Genomic DNA, 27,955 nt, shown 5'->3' on the forward strand with positions numbered 1-27,955 from the left:
GGTTACTACCTGTCCTAAGTAGACGTACTCCTTTACAACTTCCAGTGTCTCGCCACCTATCGCAAAGCGCTGTTCTCTGCCAAGATTGTTCCACATTACTTTAGTTTTATACATATTAATTTTCAGACCTACTCTTCTACTTTCCGTATCCAGTTCAGTAATCATGAGCTGCAATTCGTCTCCCGCGTTACTCATCAACGCAATGTCATCAGCGAATCGTAGGTTACTGAGATACTCTCCATTAACTCTTATCCCTAACTCTTCCCAATCTAGGGCCCTGAAAACCTCCTGTAAACACGCGGTGAATAGCATTGGAGAGATCGTGTCTCCCTGCCGTACGCCCTTCTTTATTGGGATTCTGTCGCATTCTTTATGGAGGACTATAGTGGCTGTGGATCCGCTGTAGATTTCTTCCATTATGTTTATATCTGGTTGTTTCATCTGGCAACGCGATGCATTCACTCAATTCTGTTTGTGCTGTTCACCACGCCTGCGTTGTGACATCCAATGTTAGCGGTCAAATGTCACGACCACCAAGACCTCAAGGTATGTCAAAATAAATGCAGAGTCCTCCACCATTGCGCATTCATAGGTTGTGCTTTCTGCACGTAAAGCACCAGAAATTTAGTTTCATCTGGTTGTACTTCATCGGACTCACAATAACCATCATCAAACTAAACTGGGCTCACTCGAACTCGCAGATTCACGGATTAGACTCATTTAGAGTCAGAAAATCGCACTAACTTGAGAGTGGGGGTGACGTACGCAGTGTGCGCTTTGTTTTAGTTTCATTTTTTCTGACTTCTTGACTTTCTTGAAGGAACGAAAGGTGCATGGTGAGGCCATTCATAACCATATCGAAAGATAAAAATAAGGACTTTCGATGAACATTGAGCGGCCGTGGCGTGGTGGCCTATGGCTGAATGCTTTGCTTGCGAATGCTCGTACGAATATCCAGGTCAACTGCTAACAGGAAAGCATGTACTCATGCAAAGGAAGATAATAAGCATGGGCTGGAGCGCGTACACGGCACGCACTCCCAAATAATGACTTGCAATCTGCCGCTGTCTCTAGAGCGAAAGAGTCTTCAATCACTAACACATGGGGCAGAAACTTCGAAACATTTAGAAATTAAAAATAAATTGCACGTAACTTAAAATATTCATAATCGAATTTCAATGGCAATAATAAAAACGAGCGCGCACAAAAAATCACAGCATATCCACGGAGTGAATGATGATTAGTGGGCGAAGCTGCGGAGGTTCATCGGTAAACCGTGAATCTTCCGTGAATTCTGCTCAGTACATCATCACCGACGTGAGATCGGGCGCGTTTATAATAAAGGTTCGATGAGTTATGACGACTTGCAGCTCACTTTAATTTTACATGTACGCTGTGAATTTTCATTGTTTAGAAAACCATTGCTTTAGAAAACATCTGGCGTCTTTCGTTAAGCAGCTGGCGTCTTTTCGTTTTGCTTTAGAAACATCTGGCGTTCTTTCGTTTTGCTTTTAGAAAACATCTGGCGTCTTTCGTTGGTTTATTTCATCAATCAACAGCGTTTTGAACAAAATTTTTATTGTTTAATCACGCACAGGAGAAATCTCACCAGGCACTACCTTGGAGGTAAACAATGGCTGCTAATGGGAATGAGAGACAGAAGAAGTCGGCTTTAGCTAACACTTACACTTCTACTAACGTTTCCTACTGGAACATGCCAATGGCTGCTAATGGGGAATGAGAGACAGAAGAATTCGGCTTTTAGTTAACGCGCACGCTGCGAATTTTTTATTGTTCAACAACGCACAGGAAAAATCTCCCACCGGCACCACCTTGGAAGTCAAAGCGTAAGACTGGTTACGCACTACGACTACTACGACTACGACTACGAGGGACGAACGGGTGCCGCCTTAAGGAGCTTCGCCCCTTAAAGGGACACTAAAGAGCAACACGAAGTTGATACGGGACGAAAGATGGGCATTCGAGAATGCGTGTAGGTTTTTGTTCGGTGCAAAAAGATGACTTATTAGTGGAGAAATTCGTAATCAAAGACCAAATATCTCTTCCTCAATTTCACTCGCCTGAAATTTGGCGCTGGAGCTGTGTCGTCACTGTCCGCATTGCTCTCAGCGAATCAGAGGGCGCCATGAAACGTCACCGCATGCGTAGGCGGCCGCTTCCGCTGCTTCATGACCGCTTCCGTGTTTTCCGTGATCATGGCTGCGATGGATGTCGGCGCAGACGTTGAAACCCGCTGAACCTTGCAATGAAGACCTCGCAAGGGAAGCGGGTTTACATTTCAGCGACCTAAGCCAAGTGGAGCGCGATATGCTCCTTCGAGCTCGCGCGGCAGGCGTTCCTGCGTACGACAGCGGGCCGCTGGCCGCACCGTCGGAGAGCGAAGCCTCGTTGTCGACGGAAGGCGAGGCGGCCAGTCAGCCAAGCGAAGACGTTTAGGGTAGCAATCATAACTAGGATTCTACACTTACCGAGACGCTGGTTTGCTCCTGCGAGGGCACCTGTGGCGGGAATGAAGGAGCCAATAGGGACGGCACAGCTGATCGCGTGAGGAATCCCTTTTGGGGCACGCCGAGAGCCTTCCCGAGCACAGGATTGTAAACAGAATCTGATGGCGAGAAGTGCAGTGAACACACCACCGGTTTCTTTAGCTCCTTCTGTCGTCGAATCATGGGCACAGCGTTGAGCCATCGCGAACGACGGGGCTCATCGCGTGGCACCGCATGGAAAGACACAGACGGGTCGACACTGCCGCTGCCCTTGATCAGACGCCGTGGACCGTTATACAGCCCCTCAACACTACACACATTACGCATTTTGCGGTTTGCTGCAAGTTCTCCGGTCTCAGAGCCTGTAAGGTGTGGTGTCCGGCGGGTATCGTAGCAGGTAGCTGGCTCGCGCCGTCGTCCACAACGGTTGTGCTCAAGTCGATATCTCCAGAGAGAATAACACGTATCCGATGGGAAGCACGGACGGGGTGCCCAATTGGTTCCACAAATGCACCGCACAATGACGACGTACAAGTCCCACACCTTGACGAATTGATTCCGAGGACACCCGGCGACATGGTACGCGTCGAGTCCGGAGGGTCGTTCACTTCGGAGATCTTCCATGACGGCCACTGTCTCGAGCATCTGAAAACGCTTGTTTTGTTCGTGTGAAGACAGGTCCTGGCGCGGTGAGAACCTTTCCAGTGGCTCTGTCTCACGCTCACGACGCCGCGCAGAAGGGGTGTCCGCGACTGCCCCGTCAGGCTTCCGCGAAACGCCACGACGACAGGCCGCACTCGACCAGGTGTACCAAGCACATTCCGGGTAAATTCCGGGGTCGATGCCTCCGTCCAGTGCGGTGGGAAAGGTTTCCGGCCGACAGGTCAGCGCTCACCGGCGTCTGTTATTTCGGGATTTTAAACGAAACCAATGCGGGAGAGTAGCTGGAGCGCGAGGCACGCACGCTCACGCGCGGAGCAAAACCGAAACCATCACGGCCATACGCAGCGCGGCAGCGCCATGCCGTTTTTTTTTCTTCTTTCTTTATTTTGTTTTGCGTTAAATTTGTACTTCCTTGAGTGGCACGGCTTAAATAGGGGCGAAGTACTGTTTACGGACGTTTAAGAGAAATTTAATCGGGCGTTTCTATTAGCAGCATTAAATCACTGTCGACCAATCGCAGCCCGTCTGCATTCGCGGGTTTCTACGTCACGAGCGCCTAGTGCGGGAAAGCCGCAGGGGCGTCAGCACCCGTCCTTCGGTTTTTCGCTATTTTCTCGCTTACGAAAGCTCTGCTCGCCGTAACAATGGTACCGTTGTAATCATAATAAGATAATCTACCATCGAAGCTCAACTTCCGGTTTCTCTTTAGTGTCCCTTTAAAAAATTAAGGCAGCTTAGCTGCGACGCCTGCCGACAGTCCCGATGTCTCGCACACTTCGACAGCGATGTGGGAATGGACGTGGGGGGATCGCATGACCACTTTCAGAGACATCACGCAACACTGCAGACTGAACAGATGCAAATATCCACCACCCCACGCCAAACCTGGAGACAACTACAGACACACACGTACCCGAATCCGGCGATCCTTCGCCTCTGCTACCCAGACATTTATACGTCCGACGCTTGTAAAGCGTGCGGAGCCAGAGCGACGCTGCAGCACACGCTGTGGAAGTGTACCGGTAGCGAGCAGCAGTCCCCTACGAACCCGGTAGACATGGCAGTCTCGAACCGCGAGGCGCGATTGGAGGCGGCTCTGCTCAGCCACGACCTTGCCGATCGACTGTGGGCCGTCCGGCACGCCCAGGATGCCGCCCGGGTCCAAGGACTCGAGGCCGTCACCTAGGCCGGGGTGCTTGTAGCCCCACCCCGCTCAATGACGCCGGACATGTTCAATAAAGTTTTTACTCACTCACTTCTTATACCCTTTGGCTTAACAACGCCTCCCCCATTAGCAGCCATTGGCATGTTCCAGTAGGAAACGTTAGTAGAAGTAGAAGTGTAAGTGTTAGCTAAAAGCCGACTTCTTCTGTCTCTCATTCCCATTAGCAGCCATTGTTTACCTCCAAGGTAGTGCCTGGTGAGATTTCTCCTGTGCGTGATTAAACAATAAAAATTTTGTTCAAACGCTGTTGATTGATGAAATAAACCAACGAAAGACGCCAGATGTTTTCTAAAAGGAAAACGAAAGAACACCAGATGTTTCTAAAGCAAAACGAAAAGACGCCAGCTGCTTAACGAAAGACGCCAGATGTTTTCTAAAGCAATGGTTTTCTAAACAATGAAAATTCACAGCGTACATGTAAAATTAAAGTGAGCTGCAAGTCGTCATAACTCATCGAACCTTTAGTATAAACGCGCCCGATCTCACGTCGGTGATGATGTACTGAGCAGAATTCACGGAAGATTCACGGTTTACCGATGAACCTCCGCAGCTTCGCCCACTCATCATCATTCATGATTTTTTTTTCTTTTCTTATACCCTTGAGCGACTGCCCACGCCGCGGCTCAAGGGTATAAGAAAAGAAAAAAAAATTAAAACAGCTTTGCACTAGTGGTGCCAAGCCTGAAGGAAGTACGGAGCTAGGCGGCCTTCTTTGTTTCTCTTTAGTTTTCTCTTTCTTCTTCTCTCATCTCTCTGCTTTTATATGTATATTCTGTCTCTCTTTATCTGTATTTCTTTCTTTCGCTGTTTACGTATTTCTTTCTCTTTCTCGCTCTATCTCCTTCTCTCCCCGTCTTTCTTCCCTTTCTCTCTATTGCTCTCTTTCTTTCTATGCTATGCTTTACTATCTCCCCTTCTTCTTTCCCTCCTCTTCACCCTCACATCTCTCCTCCTCAACCTTTCCCACCCCCCTTACTATCCTATACTATACAAAGATATATGCTACGCTCTGCCAGCGTGCCTGGATAGCTGAGTGGTTACAACACTCGCCTTCCGATCGCGGGTACGCGGGTTCAAAATTCAGATCCCGTCTTGCCAAGAAGTTTTTTCGCCAAGAATTTCTCTCATTCTTTCTATATATTTCTTTCTCTCTCTATCTTTCTTTCTCTCTGTGTGTACTCGTTTTCTCGCCCATCAGAGTTATTGCATTCCACGCCGGACAAATCGGCGCGCGTGTTCTGAAAGCGAGGCAGAAGATGAAGAAGACGACGAAGAGGACGAAGAGCGCGCGTATCGGTTCATGATGATGATGATAGTTTTCTGTCGACGACTAAAGGCATAATGAAAGCTTAAGAGATCCACTGTAAAAAGAAAAATCCCGCAGATGCAATTATTGGTGCGAAAATGTTTACTAAAACGGCAACTACGAAAAGATTTTACGGCCTGACACACACACGCCCTTAGAATGCACGCAAAGAGTTTTGAACCGCATGCTCCCGCCGACATGCCAACAACCTCTACGGCTCTTCACTTATTTGCGAAACGGCGCACCTATGTGGGCATAGCGCAAGGACGTGCGAAAACACGGACGCATGCACATATACACACATATATTGCTATGGGGGGGTTACTTCCAGACCAAACAAGTCTACTCCGGAGGAACCCGCGCGTTCTTATCAGTGGCACACGCGCCAGTTTATGCCCCACCTACCGCTTTCTTTGCAACGGCACACGTTTGTCTGTCTGCTTCCTGTCGCGTCTTGACCCGCTGTTTTCGAGCTGCCAATTCATCACGACGTGAGGCCGTTGGACTCTGCTATACATATATATGAATGAAGTAAACAGCCACAAAGCAAAAAAAAAACATGGTTGATCCCTCCGTCATAGGAATCGGAATAACACGATAGTAAAGCGTGTCCTTACAGAAGTAACTGAATGTTTACTGTACATTGATATAAGAGAGTTTGTACAATATATATTGATGATTGGCAGCTAATGGCACCGTTTAACGTGTATGCACCCACTTTGATGATTGGTAGTACATCTCCATCCCGACGACTAACGTCCATGTTAAATGATTAAACAAACCCTTGTGGTAGCTGTAGTAGTTAACGCTAAAAGCGTAATCAGAGAACGAGGTGTTAAAGCCAGAACAGCGTCGCATATTGGACGCAGAACTTGGTCGCCATCCCGCGGCATGTTAAAATGTGATTGAACACCACGGCCGGACTAAAGGGAAACGCAAAGCGCGGCGTGCCGCCCCGCCCGGCCGCAATTTTTCTCGGGGCGAGCGCGTGAGCGTGGAACGCGGTGTTACAGCCAGATGAGGCAGGCGCGCGTCGCAGAGCTATTTTTGGTTTGGATTAGCGTGATGCTATGAGCGAGGCCGACGCTTTTACGACGCTTGCGCTAAGGTTGTCACCTCGCGGTGTGTTAAGGCATTGAAAAAATTGAACTTTATTGATAACGAGCCGAATGGGACGGATGTGTAACGCGTTGCAGGTGCTAATCGCGGAGGCCACAGTAATGATGAGTTACACAGTTCCCAGGGGGCACAGTTCCCAGGGGGCAACACCACCCCGCCGACCGGGAGAGTGGTAGATATAAAAGCGCGTTTGTAAAGCCTCTAGAGTCTGTGACTGTGGCGAAGTGGATAGCGTGCCCGGCAACTCTTGATGCGGACCGAGCGGTCGTGGGTTCGATGCCCGTCGACGGAACCTTTTTTTCTTTGCCATCTGATAGTGTAAATTTTTTCGACGTCATTTCCGTGACGGAAATACGTCACTGAAGTCTTTGGTGGACCCCGGCATAAAACACTTTCGTGTTAAAAAAATTTAATTGAATAATCGGATGAAAGGTTCCTTTTTTTCCCGCCTCTTTCAGTGGACGCAACACCCAATATTCGAACTTTTCAGACTTATGCTTTAAAATCCGCTGCGTCAAATTTGTCCCAATATCGATGAATTAAGCCTTGACGTGAGTGCCACTTCGTTGACCCAACTGAGGTATGGCATCGTCCGTTTTAAAACACCCGTATGAAGGGTACTGTGGAGAAATTGAGGTTGTGGAGACGACGAAGTGCCGTTTCCGGCAGTGCTACAGCGTTTACCGAAGCGTTTCCGTAATACCTACAACATTCTACATATAACGATGTTAATGTACTAAAATGTGTACAGTACTTTAAAACATTGATTTTCAAAATATTTTGCGTGGATAATGACAAAATGACAACTGAGGTAACACAGGATGCAGCGTCCATGAAGGGCTCTGACCTCTGGTCAAGAACGCTGCAGGTATAAATATGGACTTGGGCCTGCATTGGTGTTTCGCTCAAGAAACGTAAGTTTCAGTCAGAGTAAGGCAGCCAGGAAAGTGACAACGTGCATACTCTTAAAAGCAATGTTGTAACGCTTGCTCATAAAGCACTAGCTAGCGTGTGTTTAAAATAAAATTTTCTGGGTTAAGTGTGCTCCTAAGGTGGGGGATTCGTTCCTTATTATACTGAATTATACTAGCACACTGTCTATTACAGAATACTCAGCAGTAACTTAACGGAGTGCTCGAAACATGCACTCACTCCCTACACACGTGAATATTAAAATAATAATAATAATAATAATAATAATAATAATAATAATAATAATAATAATAATAATAATAATAATAAGAAGAAGAAGAAGAAGAAGAAGAAGAAGAAGAAAGAAGAAGAAGAAGAAGAAGAAAGCAATAAATCACACAGATGATCCATGCTATATCTGTCGTCATGTGCGGCGAAGAAATTATTGCTGTGGCGTCTGTAAGTGCAGTTCGCATAAGTATAGTCTTAGTTACTCGCATTTGTAAAATTTGTTCACCTTCGCGTGTAAGAATGAGATCAGGGAAGCGACACCTGACAGACTCCTATGGGCAAGCATCTCTGTTGAAGACAAGAATGGTTGCTGGTATACATAACATGGACTTTTTGATACAGTAGAGACAAAAATATCAGTCTCGAAACAATATACGACTAAGATTTTCTACCTTCCTTTGATAAACTCCGCGGCTGCGGAGTTTATCAAAGGTAGACAAATCTTTTTAAAGAAGGAAACGCAGATGTTTGAAGGGGCTATCCTTTACCTGATAATCCGTATACTTGAAGGTGGGTGGATGGACCCTTTTTTTTTTTTTTGCTGTAAGAGTAATATTTTTTAACTTTAAAAAGAAACGGCGTGGGGGCAAACTGCTAATTAGACGCGTAATTAAGCATTTCTTTTTCTTTTACTAGTCATGCTGCACCGAGTAAAAGAAAACCAGCGAGTTCTTGATGTTTACAGCGACCAGTATAGCGCACAACAAATCTAACGTTTTTCACCGGCGCAGATAGTGAGGCACGATCATTAATATGAAGACAAAAATGAATTCATCCCTGTATCTCCGAATAAGTCACTTCTTTCGAATACTGACATGTCAGGCTCCTCACCACTAAATAGTGACCGACTACAAATACTTGGGTGTTACCTTGACAAAAAACCTGTCCTCCATATTAGCAGCATATGCGCTTTCGCCTTTCGCTAGCTGTGTTTTGTTGAATAGAAGCAAAAAAAAAAGTTCCACCAATTTATCCTGTGAAGATGGTTCGTCAGCGAAGCTGCAGATATGTTACGCCTAACGTGGGGCAACCTTGTCAAACACCTATCGCACGGTGTGCACCCATTACGTCATTACTCTTCAGAGTTACATATGACGCAAACACACGTATCTGAATGCAGTTAAAAAAACCCATGTTTTTTTTTTTATTGCATTGAAATGGCCGCAATAACAGTTTAACGATCACCAATAGTGTTTCCCGTTTTTATTTAAGAAATGTCTTTATCTAAAATTGCATCAATGCATAATCCGTGAACGGTGGTCAGTTGACTGGGATTAAGTTGCAGACGCAAGCAATTCCCCGTCGTTCAGGCGAGTGCGTACTGCCTTCGCTGTTCCCGTCGCCGCCCGTCAGTCCAAGCCGTGCGTGGCCTAGTCACAGAACACTCAGGAAAGAGTAAGGGTTACAGGGAGTAGCCAGAAATATTTTCGGAGGAGAGGGGGGGGGGAGGAATTCAACCATACTTTATGTACGTTCGCGCGTGTGTTTGTATGTGTGCGTGTATATATGCGTGCAAAATTGAAAAAAAAAAAAAACGTTAAGGCATCTTCGCACTAGTGGTGCCAAGCCTGAAGGAAGTGCGGAGCTGGACGGCCTTCTCTGCTGCTCTTTACTTTTCTCTTTCTTTCTCCCTCTCTCTTTCTTTTTCTCTTTCCGTTTTTTCTGTCTTTTCTCTCTCTCTTTATTTGAATTTATTTCTTTCTCTTTGCTGCTCTTTCTGTTCTTCTTCCTTTTTCTTCCCTTTCTTTCTCTTTCTATTTTTCTTCATATATCTTCCCGTTCTCTCTCTCTCTAAATCTCATTTGCTTCCTTTTTCTTTCTGTATTTCTCTCTCTCTATTTCTTTCTCTCTCTTTCTTGATTCTCTCTCCTTCACTCTTTCTTTCTCTTTCTACATTTGTTTCTATTTCTATTTTGCTCATTCTGTCTATGCTATGCATTACTCTCTCCCTTCCTCCTTTTCCTCATCCTCATCCTCACTCCCTTTCCCACTCTCTACTTCGTTTGTCACCCTCACTTTCTCTTTCTCCCTCTTCCTCTCTGTCATGCTCTCTTTCTTCCTTTTCTTTCTCTCTCTCTCTCTCGCTGTCTCGCTTGCTTCCTCTTTATGCCTCTCTTTTTCTCTCTCTCTATTTTTTCTTTCTCTTTCTTTGATTCTCGCTCTTTTTCTTACTTTCTTTCTCTCTATTTCTCTCTTCCTCTTCCTTTTTATGCTATGCTTTGCTCTCTCCCCTCCTACTTTCCCTCCTCCTCAACCTCACACCTCTCCTTCTCACCCTTGCTTTCTTTTCCCACCTCCTTGCTATACTATACTATGCTCTGCTGGCGTGCCTGGATAGCCGAGCGGTTACGATGCTCGCTTTCGGATCGTGGGAACGCGGGCTCGAATCCCATCTCGCCAAGAATTTTTCTTTTTCTTTCTGTCTTTCTCTCTCTCTCAGTCATGCTCTCTTTATTTCTCTCTCTGTGTACTCGTTCTCTCGCCGATCAGATTATTGTATGCCGGGCCAGTGAGTGAGTGAGTGGGTGAGTGAGAACTTTATTGTGGTCCAAAAGTGGCAGAAGAACGCGACTGGGGTCCCGCTAGCTCAGCCACGTGGCTCCACCCAGAAATCGCCGCACGTGTTCTGGGAACGAAGCAGAAGATGAAGGAGACGACGAAGAGAGCGCGTGCCGGTTCATGATGGTGATCATTTCTGTTTCCGACAAACAAATTACGGCGAGCTTACTCCGCTGTTAAAAATTCCTAGGGGTGGGGGAGGGGGGGGGGGCTTTTCTTATAACATACCACCACCACGCGCACGTGACGATAACTTTTTCGCCGGAAAGATGATCGGCAAATGATCGTTCGTTCATCATAATGTCGCTACCGAATTTTATGCTAGCATGCGCACTGCGGCTGAAGCTCTTCACCTTCAATAGCCTCCACTATGTTAGAGTTCCGTGACATTGCGCGCGCATTGCCCGAAGTCAAAACGAAGCTACCGAGTGCCACATACGCTGTGGACGAACGAGTGGTCGCCAAACTAAGACACGATCATAGCGTCCACGTAGTTCCGAAGGCACGCGCGCGGCCTGCGCCCACAGTCGAAACGAAACTGCTCAGCACAGCATCCGCTGCTGAATAAACCTGGCTCCCTAATGCACGATAGTGGATGGCGACTACGAAGTTCTGAAGGGACTCGGCGAAAACGAAACTACTGCTTGTTGCAGCTTTGACCCGCAGTAGCCGCAGTCGCTATCGACGCGATCATAGATATATCGCCCACGGAGTTCGCGTGCGCCGACTGAAATCGAAGTCGAAGCAAGTGGACCGCAGCCGTCAAAGTCTTAGTCGCCAACAACGTGGTTATGGCTACATCGTGGATGGCGACCCCGCCTTTATGAAGGCCCACGGCCGTTTGAGTTGTTCGCGAACGCCGTTTTTCTTCCTTTGAGTCGAACATTTGGGGCGCTTCGTGCTTGACGCGCGCCGAGGATCGTCCGAATTAACGGGGTTGCGGCCAAATATGACCGAATTAACGAGCTTTTGATACCATTAAGCAATGCATATGCTTGCCGGGACCAGAGAACACGTCCGAATTATCCTATTTTCTGAATTAACGGGGGGCGAATTAACGACCTTTTAAGGCTTTCATTTTCGTCGACTGACCAAATAGCAAATGTATGGCGCGCTTATTTGCTAACTCCACCTTCACTGTTTATGCCAGGAGTCTCAGACTCACCTCGGCTGACGGGCCGCAGTCACGAAAATTTACTCCCGCAAGGGCCAGAACACAGTGTCAAAAGTAAGAGCAGGGGGCGGGTAGGAATAGTTTGCACAAAATGCCAGCCAGCGTTGCCATATGAAAGACCTTTCCCATATTTCATGAATGGGCCATTTCTGAAGGGGGTTTGGCGCCAGGATTCTAACGACATATCTACCTCCAAAATGACTAAAATATGGACGACGGTTCTGAAAGTTTGTTTCACGGTTATGTATCAATACATGTTGACCGCAGGGGTTCCTTCACGCAAAAAAAAATACTTTATACAAGTCATGCTTGTGTTGCTCATGAACGTATACTTATTTTTTAAGAAATGGGACGAAGGCAGTCACGTGCGGGCTTCGAGCCGCTTTTTTGAGACCCCTGGCTTATGCGATACACGTTGGTCAGCACTTGCCAGAATAACGCGAGGTAGATCATGTTTCGATGGCTGACGGTCAGTTTTGTAAATGCTGCATTTAACGGCAGGAACAGTGATTTCGCCTACTTGATTTTTCATTTGGTTATGGTTGGTGGTGTAGCGCGAAACAAGACACGTGTCGCTCGCCTTGCTTCGCACTGCACCACATTTGCAAAATACCACTCCACATAATGAGCATGGCTTTTGTACTGCACGTTATCTTCGTGATAAAAAGAGCAGCGCGTGCAGAAGTTCGGCGCGCAGAGCCGCCGTACAGGGGTCTGCTTTTGCGTTAGGCACACGCTATGCATAAACATGCGCCGCCGGTATGTCAGGGACAATTTTCTACCCCCCTCTCCCACCCCTGAAAGTGCATTGCGCTTGCGCGCTGCTCGACCATTCTAGCACTGAATGCTTGGGTTTGCTGGGCCAACGTTGTGAAAATCCAGCGCACAATCACGACGTAGACGAGGAAGAAACACACCACCACACCTCAGACCGGCGTTGTGCCTCATTGTGGTTTCTGTGCACCACACCAGCGGTCCCGTTAATCCTTGGATTATGCCGCTTTTGAGACATGGCGAGTTGACGCCGCAATATGGACGTCTGCGTTACGCCAAAAAATGTGTATCTAAGACATTTAATCGTTGTACTTCATATAAAATTATTCGTATTAAGGCGAAAGCCTTATATGCCTCATCAAACAGGAAAAGTCACCTGTAATGTCATGTGACGCTCCCTCCTAAGCCACTGTCCTTCGCCCATGTTCAAGTCCAATCACTAAAAAAAGAAACACAGACAGGATCATGGGAAGTACACCATCTCCACATTATGCGCTAGGGTCAAAACGTCATCACAAACTCATCATTTAATAAGGCGAAAGCCTTGTATATTTCACGCGAAGGTGGCCTTGGACGAAACGCTGGCTCAAAAAATCTAGTGACCTCTCAAGCGCGAAGCTGTGCGCTAACTTCGCCTTTACGGCCTTCGTGTGAAAAAAAGAAAAGCGAAGCGCCGTTTGTGCGATATAAATTGCACGGTAAAATAGTCACACCCGATGACTTTGGTATTCAAGACGTCTTAGGCGAATGCATCAGGGCCAATGTGAACTTTTTTTTTTGGTTTCCAGGATATTCACAGTCTTTCGGCTCCTTCAAAGCAATCGTGCTGAGGTAGCCAAAATTTATCATATTGTCGCGACGTCAAGACTGTTGGTACATCGCTATCGCCTCTATGAGAAGCGCGCTTGCTGGTGTGAGCAGTGGTAGAAGAAGACGACGTTGATCAAATATTTGGGCATGATTTATAATGAAAGACTTAATTGGAATCCACTCATGGAATATATAGCAGCAAAGGCACAACGGGCATTAGGCTTATTGCGTAGGCTGAGCAACCGAAAATACGGGTTACGTAGAGACACCTTGATAATGTTGTACAAAATGTACATGCGCCCAATAGTGGAATTTGGGTGCATATTATTTTCGGGCGGCCCTGCTTATAAAACAAAACCTTTAGTTCTATTGGAGCGTGAAGCGCTGCGAATGTGTCTGGGACTCCCAAAGTTTGTGGCCATTAATGTTATATATCAAGAAGCACGCCTTCCAACATTTCTTTGTCGATTCCGCATCTTAACGGTGCAAACTTTTTTTTTAAATTTTACAGCTTACCGTCTAGAAGATCTGAATATGCCTTTATCAGTGACCCCGGCTCCTTCTTTCTTGCTAATTGGCCACGATTTCATACACCCCAAATCATTTTTGTTCAAAAGAAACTGGACAGCATTAAGGTGGACATTAGAACGGTAACTGAATGTCTCACATCGTAATATTACGATAGAATATGATGAAATTTACCCCAAAAAATCTAAGTTCAAATCTCTCAGATTTTTGAATAACAGGTTAAGAGATTACTTGGTACATGCAGAAACAAAAAACATAATAGCCACAGATGCTTCTGAGAATAATCAAAAGGAAGGCGTAGGAATTGCTTCCGATTTGCTTGGCTGGTCATTCTCAGTGAGGCTGCCAGATTTTACTCTTGTTTTTGAAGCTGAGCTCATGGCTATTATAAAACTGCCTTCGACCGAAATTAGTGCAATCATCATAACAGATTCTCTTTCGGTATGTACAGCACTTACAGCTTCAGAACAATCACGAGCCCTAATGACTTTGCGCACATTAGTACAGCAACAGCTGAAACTTCTGAAATTATTGTGGGTCCCAGGTCACTGCGGGATGCAATTAAATGAACTGGCCGATTCTTTAGCCCGGGCTTTCCTTGATGGACCAATAATTTCGGTACTCCCAGAAGTAGAGTACATAGCAGCGATCAGATATCGAAAATTAGCAATTTGTGCAGATATGATGGAAAGTATAACTAAATGGACAGAATATCAGCACCTTAAATTTCCATGGAAACCTAAATGGAGTCAATCTAGAAAGTTTGAAGTTATTATTACCAAATTTCTATGCCGTGTCGCCCCCCCCCCCCCCCCCCCCCCCCCCATTAAACTTATACTTACACAGAGCTGGTCTGGCGATATCACCCATTTGCCCATTTTGCGAAGAAGCAGAATCTATGGAACATTATTTTATATCATGTCGCAACTATTAAATAATCAGGAAAATACTTCTGGTTATTCCGTTTTCGACGACAGGTTCAAGTTTAACTGCAGAAAATGTTCTAAATTTCGGTGCCTCTTTTCCAAGACCCTCTTGGGTCGCATATCCAATAAGGCAGATACAGTCCCACTCGTAGTAGCTGGGGACTTCAACGCTCCCAGCAAAGAATGGGGCTATGGTCATCAGACTGTCAAGGGTAATAATTTGGCAACCTCGGCTAGCGAGTTGAATTTGGCTCTTATTACAGATGCTAAATTTCCCACGAGAACAGGCACCTCCACTACCAGAGATACAACCCCGGACCTAACATTCCTTCGGGACAAAGAAAGCTCGTGGGACAATCTCCAAGAGAATTTAGGCAGTGATCACTATATAATTGAGGTCATCTTACAGACACAACCACCACCACTAAGGACATTGCGTACGTGGACTGGCATCTCTTTCGTCAGTTACGTAAGGAAGCCAGCATAGATGGCGCATCTTATGAGGAACTTCTAGAACAACTAAAGGCAGCGATTAAGAAAGCGACTAAATTAGTCTCGACAGACATCGCAGTCCCAAAAATTGACTCCGAATTCGCTCATATGCCTGGAGGCGAAAAATTCCCTCTTAACCAGATGGAAGGCTCAAAGACCTAATAGGAGGCTTAGAGCCAAGATCGCCCAAGTTAATCGTGATATCGAAACCTACGTGGCTCAACTGTCACGTCAACAGTGGCTTGCTCAGAAACAGACGGCAGAATGCGTAGCGGAGGCAAATGGAAACTGTTGAAGAGCCTCCTTAACGACAATCTCTCCAGAGGTATTAAAAGCCTCGCCGTAAACAGACTCGTCAGTAAGCAGATAGCTATAGGGCGTACAGAAGAAGAGGTCGCAAACAACCTCGCACACACATACCTGCCACTTAAAAATGACCATGAGAACGAAGAAGAAATGAACGAACCTTACGCCGGACTATCGCAACAGGACTTAGGCAATGATTTCAATACAGCCGAGATAAGGCACGTACTCTTCAATTTAAATGGCAGATCTGCCCCGGGTCCGGATGGCGTAACAAACAATCTTTTGCGAAACCTGGACGATGATGCCATAGAAATAATTATGGCCAAAGCTAACAGTCACTGGAGATCCGGCACGGTCCCACCGGAGTGGCGGGAAGCCAAGGTGGCGTTTATATCGAAACCCGGTAAACCATTAAGTGAGAACCTCAGGCCCATATCACTTACATCATGTATGGGCAAGGTAGCCGAGCATGCTATTCATAACAGGATAGTCGAACATATAAAAAACAACGAGCTTTTCAGGCACAATCTTATAGGTTTTCGAAAGGCATTATCCACACAGGATGCCATGCTCATGATCAAGCGTGCCATCATTGAAGACACTAGCAGGGACGTAAAGGGCATCCTAGGTCTGTATCTTACCAAAGCGTTTGATACGGTGGCACATAAACATATACTAAATGAAATCTCAACCTTGAACCTGGGAAGCAATTTTTACAATTATGTGAGGTCCTTTCTAGCTAATCGGACGGCCCGGGTCAAACTCGGGACTGTCACAGGCGGTCCATACAATTTAGGCAACAGAGGCAACCCACAAGGTTCGGTACTGTCCCCACTCCACTTTAACATTGCCATGCACAGACTCTCGGAGGAATTGGCCAAAATCTCAAGCTTGGGGCACGCCATATACGCTGACGATATCACAGTGTGGGTCCCCAGGGGGTCGCTAGCAGAATTGGAGCAGACACTACAGGCAGCCGTTGACACAACAGAATCCTTCCTTAATGGCACCGGACTCAGGCTATCTCGTGAAATAATTATAAAATGTGATTAAAGGTAAGACATACAGTCGAATTTGGTCGGGCCAGGTAAACTCAGCTGTCTGGGTCGGCTCAAAATTTCAGACTTCCGTTATTGTAATAGCACTTATTTCCTTCTCTTTTTTTTAATTTATTTTTTTCTCACTTTATTGCTCTTTATCGTTGTATTTTTTCTACTTTAGTGATACGGTGGTAAACATTAATGTAATTACCATCAATAGGCTACAATACGTCTTCTTGGCCAATCCCCCAGAGTGGGTATGTGCCAAACTTGGTAGGCTACAAACAAACAGACTCTCGTGCTGTTCGCCTGTGTGGCGTTGTGTTACCTGTGTGGCATGTTATTTTCTTATGTTTAAGTAAAGTATAAAAAAGAAAACTTGCCGCCGGCAGGGACCGGCAGGTCCATGCCGGCGGCAAGTTATCTTTTCGTCCACTTTACTTTCTTCACATTTTTATCCTACTACAAATAACATCCTCTATACTTTCCTTGGCATTATTGTCTGTTAGTTCTCATTAATATTGTGCCTAACAAATAAAAAACGAGCCCTTAAACGTCATGTTGTTTCCTTCATTCATAGCGAGGGTCTCGTTCTGGCAGATATGATGCCTTCAGGTAGCATGCGAGGGATTATTGGTCAGCTGCCAGCTCGTAAAAAGGTCACGTGCTACGTCACACCAACAGGCCAAAAAAAAGAGTGTTCCACACTCGCCGCCATGACTGCGATCGACACTGACTAACACTCCTAGGTTTAAATGCACATATATACCTCATCAAGTGGACGGGAGGACGACCGCCGCCGTAGCTCAGTGGTAGAACATCGGACGCGTTATTCGAAGGTCGCAGGTTTGGTCCCTGCCGGCGGCAAGATTTCTCTTCGTCCACTTTACTTTCTTCAAATTTATATCCTAGTTACTACAAATACTTTCCTTGGCATTATTGTCTGTTAGTTCTCATTAACATTGTGTCTAACAAATAAAAAACGAGCCCTTAAACGTCATGTTGTTTCCTTCATACGAAGAACCAGAAGCAGCTCGATACTTGCAGCGCGCCGCTGAAGCACAAAGAACGACGCCTAAAAGAACGCACAGGCATGTACAGGGCAAGCGTGAACTAAACTGTCACAGTTGTTACGTCTGTGTGACTCAAGTCATGAGTACTTACTCACGTTCACACTCACGTCTACTCACACTCATGAGTACCTACTCACTCACGTTCATAGTCTGCTCACACTCATGAGTACTCACTCACGTTCATACTCACGTTCATACGTCTACTCAGACCCCTCGTCACTCATACCCACACTCACAACGTTCAAATCAGTGTGAGTGAGTGATGTACTCATGAGTAAGTATGCCGAGCTATGGTTATCAGAGTCCTTATTGAAGGACTCTGCTGTTATGGAGAAGGGCGTCAGGTGTCCGCTCGTGATTCGTCGGGGTTGACCGACGTATCGTCGCGTCTGCGCGCGTCTTCTGCCGACGGACGCGAACTATTTCCGGGATTCTAGCCGTGTACAGCTTCATTGTCTCGCGGGATCGAATCCCGGCCGCGGCGGCCGCATTTCAATGGAGGCGAAATGCTGGAGGCCCATGTACGTAGATTTAGGTGCACGTTAAAGTGCACCAGATGGTCATAATTTCCGGAGCTTTGGGACGTAAAATCACAACTGTTATTATTATTATTATTATTATTATTATTATTATTATTATTATTATTATTATTATTATTATTATTATTATTATTATTATTATTATTATTATTATTATTATTATTATTATTATTATTATTATTATTATTATTATTATTATTATTAGCTTCGTTGTAAAAAGCTCCAGCTCCTTATTTGCACTTATCCAGCCATGATTAGTTCATGAATCCGCTTTAGGCGCGAATTGTGAAGTGTTTCCAAATGTGGCAAATTTACACAGCACGTTAAAGAACCACGGGTGGTCGAAATTGATACGAAGTCTCCCACTGCGGCGTTCCTCATAATTACATCGGGGTTTTGACGCGTAAAACCTCACCAGTGAATGAATAAAGTTTACGCACGTTTATTTCAAAGCATCGACGCCCCATCGTGAAAAAGTCAAGATGTTAGGATAGTCCTCTCTGTATTCCCTTTGAAGTCGTCATAACTAAAGAGCAATTAAAACATTAAGGTTTCTTCATTGGTAAAGTAACTTGAAGTGCTTAAACATAATGTGGATACCGCGCCACATATGGGCCACGCTATCAATCGTCGAAGCATTGTGCGAATCACTGGACCACCTGACACAGACGCGGCGTCAAACTGGTGGAGCCCACGCACCTGCGACGAAATGACAACGCATCAGGCGTATAAACGCACTAGCATAAATTGTTAAGAGTGTCCTACTCACCCTTCATGCCCATATAGTGATTACAATGTTGGGCTTCTGTTGTAGAGGTAATGTGTTCAATTCCTGCTCGGAGAAGTTTGCTTGAACTGGGCTGTATACGACAATTCAGCTGACTCACCATCGGTACTATGAAATCTAATGACATCCGCTTTCTGGAAGTTTACGAAGAAAAGTGTGCCTTGAATTCCGGTCACCAAAGAGCTGGCCATCGACCTTTCTTCGTCCTATTGTAATGCCTCTCGTAACCTAACAGCTATTTTGTCAAAACTAAAACATTCAAGTGTTCTTTATTTTTTCTCATGCATCATTTGTCAGTGGATTTGTTTCTTAGTCCCACGCAATATATTATGTCACTGAGCTTTTATTATATTTCTAAAATGTTTTATCGTCACTTTTTGTTAGCGTTTCCTTTTTATGCATTCCCTTCTTGAACCTCGAGTACGTACAGCAATTAATAAACAAATAAATTCCCGCTTTCACTGGATTGCACTGAGTCCTACGGCGCGACGCAGCCACTACGGTCCTACATACAATCACAACAGCGTGGCACTGCCCTTCTCGCAAAGTGCAAGAGGCTCAAGAGAAAAGAAAAAAAAAAGCCCGACAGAATGGCGTGATAAGGGCCGCAACCGCTTAAGGGGGCAACGGGGGCAATACGCGTGAGCTGCCTTAAACTCGTAACAGCTGAACGAGCCTCAGTAATCTGGCCGCAATTGCCGTCATCTAAAAGACTGTAGCTTACTAGAGTTGCGCATATAAAGTTGCTTCAGACAAAGCTGAAACATAAAGAGAATAGCGAGGGGCCGCCGCCATTATTTCCCGAGCTGTTTCTAAAACGTACATGGTAGAAATGATGACGAGGCGGTGGCCAGTACGCATACACGGAAGGCTTTCAGGCAGCTGTCCTTGATATTGTCGTGAAATGGGGAATATCATCAGCATCGTTTTGTGTGTATTGTCACGAGGTCGTGACGTCGACGAAGGCAGCAGTCGGCGTGTCCAAGATGAAACTCTTTATTTGGCCGAACATGTGGCCGGGAAACGGAAAGTCAAACTACAGCAATACGCACTGCACACTGATAGAGGCGAACAGAGCTACGGCCGTCGATAGTCTGCTCTGCGGTAAGTCGCGTAGGCATTTATAGATGCAGCATCGAACATTCGAGCCTTATCAGTTCGAGAATAATCTCAACTGTTCGCGTTTGCGCGCTCAAGAATTTAAGAAGATTCTAAGATATTCCAGAAGGTTCCCAGACATGAGGGCGCGGCTTCGGCAAGGCGGCGGCTATGCGTGCAACGGACTAAAAATGGAACATAAAAATGACAAAAAGAAGCGCGCGTGGCAATATAGTCACGCACTCGAGCGACATAGATCAATATAATCTCAAACGTTAATCCATGCATCAGCGCACCCGTATTCACGATATGCCTCATACTAAAATTTATCATGCGAGCAGATGTCAGCCATTCTTGTTATTAGATGCAATATTGAGAATGCGACGGGCCACACGAAAAAAAAAGTACTTGCGAACGGAATGCTCTGGGAATTCTGCCCCTGCCTCTCGAAACACCGGCCTGCTGCACAGCTCAACAGCGAACAGGTAACTCCGCAGTGTTGCGAAGTTGCCACTCCGGAATTGGAATAACTCCGGAATCATTCCACATTTTCGCGACCCCGGAATGGAATGGGAATGAAATGGGGACAACGCTTGGAGGAATGGAATGGGAATGGAATTAAGCGCATTTTGCACGGAATGGAATGGGAATGGAATGACGTCTTTTTCCCAAAATAGAGCGCGTTTTCGTCTACTCGCTGTTTTTCAAACTTCAAACGTTAGTAAGTCAGAGCCTCGAATTGAACAATAAAGCAAAGAGGGCATTGGGGAGGAACGTATTTTCCTACATCCTTAATTGCTACTACTGTATATCATACTCATATTAGTCATGTAGACCTGAGTACATGTTTTTTCGAAGTCGAAGGCCACAACGCATTCTCTAAGTCCACCTTTAGTTAGCCAAAGCCAAGGGTAGGCGTGATGTAAAAGCGTGAACGATCTGCCAATTTGTAAAAGAGAAACCGAGGCATAATTTAGTGCACCTGGGAACCTGCGCGTTGGTTCCCATTGATCCCCCCACACGAAAGTGGCGAATACTCTATGCAAAGTCTAATCTTTATCTCACGAGCAGTGTGGTACCTCACACACGTAAAGAACCTTTGCGACAAGGAAGACATTGCATACCTGTGCACAGGCGAACATAGAAAGTCCTCCTCACCCCATCCATGCTTGCGAGGCGCGCTTTACAAACGTGAGTGCTGACAAGCAGTGTGGCCCAGTGTTCCGTATTCGATGCAAAGGCACAAGGTGCCCGAGTGGTGCACTGTTCCAACTAATACCAGCAGCACTAGACGGTTTTGTTCCCCATCAACCAAATTTTAGTTTTCTCCATATTCACGACAGCTCCAGACGCGTGGCAAAACTGCTTAGTCTTCTTGAACACTATACTTTTGTCAGCATAAAAATATGCTATGTCGTCATTTTAGCATTAACACATTTAAGCTTAAACAATAATAAAACATCACCATTCGTTCAAACATGCTGACCATGCAAATAATATAGGTAGCGGGCAGGGGCGTAGCCAGAAATTTTTTTCGGGGGGGGGGGGGGGGAGGGCTGGTTCAACCATAGTTTATGTATGTTCTCGCGTGCGTTTGTATGTGCGCGTGTATATATACGCAAGCAAAACTGAAAAATTTCGGGGGGGGGGGGGATTGAACCCCCCCCCCTCCCCCTGGCTACGCCCCTGGTAGCGGGAGAACTGCCCCTATGGGAATTAGTCGGGCGATTGTACTGCACGAGATATGTCACCAAGCTACTATCCCTCAACCTTGGTAACTTGTTTTGCGTACTTGTGCAGTTCTTAACGCATCTGATGACATCGGCTTTATGGGGCGTTTATTACAGCGAAAGCTGTTATGAGATCATTTCACCGGCCGTTTTTGGCGCCGTAGTTGTCCGCCGCCGCCGCCGCCGCTGCCGCCGCCGCTGGTGTCCGTAACCAGCATCGCTCGAAATAAGAAAAAATCGAAATAAGAAAAAAATTCCAGGATGGAACGAGGTTCGAACCTGGGCCCTCTGCGTGGGAGCCCAGCATTCAACCTCTGAGCCATGCCGGTGCTTGAAAGTGCTTTGCTAAAAGGTCCTATACAGGCTTCATGTCGGGAAGGAACCACATTAGCATATGCAATATAGCGTGGTAGAAGAGTAAAATAAGCACCAAGCGTCGCACAACGCGAATTCTGTAACCAGGCGTCGCACAATGCGAATTGCGCAACGAGTAGGTTGTTGAATGCTTCCAACCCATTACAAAGGACCCTGCCATAATTCTTCATCGTCATCAGGCACAGCATCAACAAAGTGCGCATAATGCCTTACATTGGGTTTAGCAGGTACCAACGCTCTGCGTAGAATGACGAAAAATGGCAGAGTGCCTGCTGCCCTACTTTTAAAAAATTTCAATGATTTATAGCGTATTGGTTTCCTCGCAAGTGCACTGTATTGGTTGCCATGGAAGCCCATAAGCGCATGATCCACTTCCTCTGGGTCTCAGTAAAATTACAATGATTTATAGCGTGGTGGGTTCCTCGCAAGGGCACTTGTATTGGTTGCCAAGGAAGCCCATAAGCGCATGATACATTTCCTCGTGGTCTGAGTAAAGTTCTTCGCCCCCCCCCCCCCGTCTCTTTCCCACGTCAACGTATGTTATACAGCATGACGGGAGAGGGAAATAGCGACCGGGCGTCACCCAATGCAAATTACATAACTGGTGGGCCATTTAAACATTCCAACCCATTACAAAGGCCTGCGCCATAATTCTTCATCGTCATCAGTCGTCGCGTGAACAAAGTGCACATAATGCCTTACAGACGTGTAGCTGGTGCCTCGCTTCTCCCCAGAATGACGAATATTGGCTTAGTAGGTGCTTCCAAACTTCACAAAAATTGTGATTTATGGCGTAGTGGGTACCTTTCTAGTGTACTTGTATTGTAGCCCCAAGAGAGCTTAACGGGCTCTAGAAACGCCGCTCTTCCAGTTTTCGCTGTGACTGTGCTGCGGTTTTAGCGCAGGCCTGGCGTTTTTCTTAACTCGATAAAATTATCAAGATGTCTTTCCTACGTTGAGGAATTACAGGAATGGAATTGAACTGCCCGGCCATTCCCGGAGTGGGAATGGGCTAAGTTTTTTTTCATTCCGAGGAATTGAAAGGAATGGAATTGCGGCAAGTTTGATTTCCCCGGAATGGAATTGGAATGGAATGGAGGCGCTCATTCCGCAACACTTGTCTAGAGTACAGACGCCATGAATAAAGAAGCTTTAGCTATGGTACTGTATTGAGCAGCAAACTCAAGAGATGTAATATTAGAGCTGTGACCAACCGTTCGATGCGCCGATGGCGAATACTCGTATGTAAAGTGTTGTAACTATGTTTTGTTTTGAGTAGCAGTATTCATTCGGGAGCACAGAAAGAGAGAGACAGAGTTTTGTTACGTGGGAAAGTACTGATTGGTTGTGCCTGATTTGCTGTATTCGCACTCAACTTCGAGGTAGACGGTAACGGGAACAAAAGAAGAAAGTGACGATGATGGTAATAATAAGGATGGTAAAGCGCGTGAATAAAAATAAAATAAATATGATGATTACCTGGAAACTCGTAATACAGCCGTATATCCAGTTCACTCACCCAAAAAATACCACTACGGCTTTCATGACCTGGTCCGCGGATCTTTTCGGCGTTGGCCCTAAAAGGAAGCTTCCGGAAAGTGGCCTGTTGTCGATGTGTGCTGAATATCCATTCGATCGTTGATCGTCTTATACTCGTAAGCACGGTGGGCCCACACAAAGCCCATGGTCTATAGTATCTGGTCCAGCACGATTCTTATGCTCCGGGCTGCACCAACGTTAAAAAATATAGTGATAGTGCTGCGTAAAGACCGTAAGGCGTGCGCAGGGTTCTCCATTAGGGGGGGGGGGGGGGGCGTAGGACGAGAAGTTTCACCGCAGCGCCCTCCACCCCCTGTTGGTCGAGTCCGAAAGAAAACAAGGTCCGCCATGGATGCAAAAATGAAAATGAAGCGATGATGTGCTCCTCACAACGGCCTGCCATTAGTCCTCGGCTTTGCGGGGGTAAAGGTGGGAGGTGAGCAGTTCTTTGAGTGCACTATCAGGGGTCTTCGGTCGCCATTACCGTCAACATGGAGGAAAGAAAAAAACATAGGAGGGAGCACGCCTAGCGTTCACAAGCCAACCTCTTCTGAAGCCGCTTGCTCCTCGCCTTCGAGGCTCATTTCCCATGATATATATATATATATATATATATATATATATATATATATATATATATATATATATATATATATATATATATATATATATAGAGAGAGAGAGAGAGAGAGAGAGAGAGAGAGGTCCAACTTCTAAATTAAAGAATTTAATGTAACTAGTCTCTTAGCTACCCGCGATATCATAATGAAGATCTGTTAGTGGAAGACCCTAGATTTATTTTTCAATTTACACAAAGACATAGATCCACCTCGTAACTCTTGGCTCGAAGCGAAATTTTCGTTGACCGCGTCGCGTAAATTCGATTCACACAATGCGTGGGGTTAGGCTTTACTTTGTTAAAACATGCGCCACACAGGAGACAGTAGGCTCACGCTATCACGGGAAGCTTTAATTATATGGCAGTGAGTTCAATTCAAGATGGCCGAAAGTAATTCTGAGATGGTAGCAAATACCATTTGCTACACCTTGTGCGAAGCTGCGGTTATGTATCTGGACGAGTAGTTGCTCATTGGTGGCCGAACTTTTAGTAAAACCCTTTACTGATAAATAAAACTGCGTACAATCTTTTCTCGGCACTTTTATAAGCAGGCATGTCGAAGGGTACCAATATGTAGGCAACCAAGAAATTACGGTTTTTTTATTGGCGAGTAAGTATGTGCGAAAGCGTTCACTGACTGACTGTGTCGGGATTCCTTTGTATTCTCGGTATCATTTTTGTGTTCTCAAAACCATTCACAACGGGGTTCAAGACAATTAGAGCTCAGCTCTGAGGCGTCCGCGGCCGTTCCTGCGTTGAGCGGCATCGCCGTTGGCGTCGGCGGCGTAACCGATAGCGCGAACGAGGACGATAGAGAGCGAACGCGGAGTCTGTCGATATCACGAGATACTGGCCTCTAACCTCGCTTTCTTCCTCTGTCACGCGCGCTGGCCCCTCGGCCGGAGCTCGTGCGCATGCAGGGCTGGCACGTGCACTGCGGCTGGCTTCGCTTGCCGTAACGGGGCTGTGGGCGTTTCACTTGGTTCGCGACAGCTGCAATGCACAGAGTATATAGTGTGCGTAGCACTCAGGCGCTGGCAGTTTCTGTGGCAATATGTAACGAATGTTACATTGCCACAACTGCGGCTAGTCAAAACTTCAAACACAGTTGGCGTTGCCCGAACACAAGGCTGCGCTCAGCGAATGAGGCAGTATCGTAATCGCCGGTGAATTTTTTAATTTGTCATAGCTTAAGTCGTCGCTTCACTTGTTCATCAGCACAACATATTCTGCACGTAAAAATCCGTTTGAGGGGCATTTTTCCATTGAATGTTTTACTTGTCACTGGCCCATGTGCCGAACTTTAAATGGCTGAAATTAAAAAGAAGCGGGCATAAACAGCCTCCTGTGAAATAGCTGCCGGACAGGACGACCCGGGGACCTAAGCCAAGCTTTTAAAAAATATCCTGGGCCGGCGCCAGGGGGGGCTCGGCCCCCCCATGAGGCAGTCCGGAGGGGGCCCAAGCCCTCCCGTACTCTCCGCCTATATGCTACGTGTTCGTGAAGGGTGGGTCGAAGCTGTCGTTTGGCGTCCCGAAGGATGAGAACAGGTGTAAAGAATGGGAGAAGAACCTGCGCAGAGCGGACAAGCCCCTGGAAGACACCATGCGCAGTGTGCGAGCTCCACTTCGAGCCGCGTTATGTGCTCAGAGACTATGTGCATATTATCGAGGGAAAAGAAGTGCGGATACCTCGCGGGAGACCAATTCTATGCGCTGATGCTATACCGACGCTTCTAGCAAATCTGCCAGCTTACATTAGCAAAAAGCCGACACAAGAAAGGACCGCTCGTAAAAGGAAACGATCGGAATCTTCAGACTGACAAAGCCCGCATTCTGTCCTACCGACAATGCGGTGTCTGGCCCGTTTGAACACACTGACGACGCTCTTGATGCAGGCTGTGAAGAATGTCCAGAAGCATCTACATCTCCACCATCTTGTGAATCTGTTTTATCTATGGGCTTTTACCGTACTGAAGCGAGCATAGTTTTCCTGGCCACGCCGGTGTCGTATACTGCACGGCCGTGCATAGGTCGGCAAACTCACTCATGAGCTGACTCACTCAGGCTCACTCAGACTCAGATCGAGCTGCGAATGTGAGTCTGACTGAGTCAGGCTGAGTAATATTTTCGGGATTCTGAGTCCGAGTGAGTGTGCACGCAGCTACTCTCACAGTTAAAGTAATTAGTTTTTACGTTGTCACACGTACGTCTTTATTTTTATGTGAAAGGACTGAACAGTGACGGAGGAGGAAAGCGGCAGAGGGCCAAGCAGATGAAGCTGAGCCGTTGCACATGACGTGAATAAAGTGTGTAAATCAATGGTTGGATGTTGTACTTCAGTTCTTGAAAATAATGAGCTTCATGCCGTGAACAGAACCTTGTACCTAACAGACGGATAGCTGCATAATTATAGTTAATAATAACCCCGAGAAAACTACTGTGCCAAGTGCAACAACCGAAGTAGAACAAAAAATATTTGAGCTACAATTTCATTTCAGCATAGCAAAGGCACAAACCCAGCCAGCACGCCTGCATGTTGAAGCTCGGCTAGGAAGGAGCGTGCACTGTTTTATAATTATCTGGTGTAAGAAAGGGCATAATCTTGCTACAAAATCGTTTTAGGTTAGGTCTACGCGGCATGTAACCGTATATGTGGTCACTGTATGAAACCGTATATTTTGAGGGGTACACCGTACACCGGCGAGGTGTTATATTGGGGAAAATACGATGTGGCCTGAACAAATGTAGTGCTTGTCAAAATGTGCAAAGAACTCAAGCTACCCCCCCCCCCCTAAAAAAATAAGAAAGAGAAGAAAGCGTTAACTGCCTCGCACTATAAGTAGAAAGCATAGGCTGCATAAGCTGCCATCGGACTGACTTTCGGCAAACTCTATCGCAAAAGAAAAGGGCATAATGGCGAACCGAGAGCAACATACGTTCTCAATACAGTCAGAGGGAAGTCAATGCAAGCAAGTTTATTATAAATATCGAAGAAACGCGCGTCGCAACTCGTACGAGCGGCCAGCGGCGAGCAGCTTCTGCAGGCGAAGCTTCCATCGAAGATGCCTGTGGCGCCAGCTCTTTTATGCGACACCAACTGCGTCAGAGGAGCGGCAGAGTAAGCCCACTGCCCTCTTCTGTAGCTGGGCCTCAAAAATGTCACGTGACGCTCCCTCCTGGTTTTTTTTCCTCCATGATCGTCAAGAAGCATGCTTTGCCATAAGCCTGAGCATTAAAAATGGCGCGAAAGGGCCGACTGAGTAAAGGTATGGGACCTAATTGGCGTCCCCCTCACATGATTAGGAGGAGTGCGCGCGCCCCACGTGCGCACGCCTATGGTAATGATTACACCAAGTTTAAATCTATCTAGAAGGCTTGCGTGGCTTCTTTAGGTGTTACGGGGCGTCCTGAATCAAAGCTCGGCGTCAAATAAGTGCAGGCTACGATGCCGGCGAGCTGGCTAAGACCAACAACTTGCCTTAGCGACGCTCATGACGAAGTTTAACATAGCTTTAGCTGTAGTCCTCGTAAATGGCACTGAAAGATCTGAATCACCGAAGG

This window comes from Rhipicephalus sanguineus, chromosome 1 (assembly GCF_013339695.2).
Source record: "Rhipicephalus sanguineus isolate Rsan-2018 chromosome 1, BIME_Rsan_1.4, whole genome shotgun sequence".
Classification (NCBI taxonomy): Eukaryota; Metazoa; Arthropoda; class Arachnida; order Ixodida; family Ixodidae; genus Rhipicephalus; species Rhipicephalus sanguineus.